Raw genomic sequence first — 1,013 nt, forward strand, 5'->3', positions numbered from 1 at the left:
TTCTCATTTGCCTTAATCGGTCCTCCAGTCAAACACCAATACAAGACAACCTCCCTCAACCCGCACTCACCAAAGTGGCCAAACATCCCAAACAATGAAACCCAACCATGAGAATCAATGGGAAGTGGCCACCCACAAAGCTAATCGGTTGTGACTCAAATAATTCCTACTTGGCCCCCCAAAAGCGACCGGATAACCCTCACTGAAACGGGATGGGCGGGCGGGTGCATTGCCCCACAGCAACTGAGTGAAGCAACTGAGCAAATGAAACTAGTCACTTATGCAGCCGCTCCCCCGCTCCCACTGTCTGGCCACCATCATGTGCCAGGGGAAACAAAATGGTATCCTTCAAGTTCCAATGGGGAGCAATTCCAGGCATGTGAACTACAGGAAGCTGCTGCTACTACAACAAATATTTAGGAACACAGGAAGCTGCCTTATTCCACATCAGATCATCGATCCATCTGCCTCAGTATTGTCTACACCAGGAGTTCCCAACCTATGGTCCCCCAGATGTTGCTGAACTACAACTCCCAACATCCCCCAGCCACAATTGATTGATTGATAGGAGTTGTAGTTCAGCAAGATCTGGAAGACCACCGGTTGGGAACCCCAGGTCTCCACTGACCTCAGTAGCTCTCCAAGATTTCAGGCTCGAGTCCCTCCCAGCCCTACTTGGAGATGCTGCCAGGGATTGAACCTGGAACCTTCTGCATGCCAAGCAGATGCTCTACCACTGAGCCATGGCCCCATCCCCAAAGGCAGCATACATGAATCTCCCATCCAGCCACTGACCACACCAAGATCTGTTTAGCTTCAGTAAGGTGGCTGCATTGTTCTGTTTACCCTTAAAGAAGCCGCCCGCCGCCCGCCGCCCACCGCCCACCCAGAGGAGAGTTCACGAGCCGCGCCTGGATACATACCTGTTAAGCAGATCTGCCTTATAAGGGCTTGTGAGATTCACTTCCAGGATGTCACTTCCTGTGCAGATGATAAGCGCAGCCTCCCGCACA

General features: G+C 52.0%; 1 non-coding gene across 1 annotated transcript; it reads right to left on the reverse strand.

The window, feature by feature from the left end:
- Positions 1 to 676: 676 nt before the first annotated feature.
- Positions 677 to 757, reverse strand: TRNAA-GGC (transfer RNA alanine (anticodon GGC)). Its single transcript has one exon. It is a non-coding gene; the product is annotated as a tRNA-Ala (tRNA).
- Positions 758 to 1,013: the final 256 nt, after the last annotated feature.

Source organism: Hemicordylus capensis, chromosome 1 (genome assembly GCF_027244095.1).
Source record: "Hemicordylus capensis ecotype Gifberg chromosome 1, rHemCap1.1.pri, whole genome shotgun sequence".
Classification (NCBI taxonomy): domain Eukaryota; kingdom Metazoa; phylum Chordata; class Lepidosauria; order Squamata; family Cordylidae; genus Hemicordylus; species Hemicordylus capensis.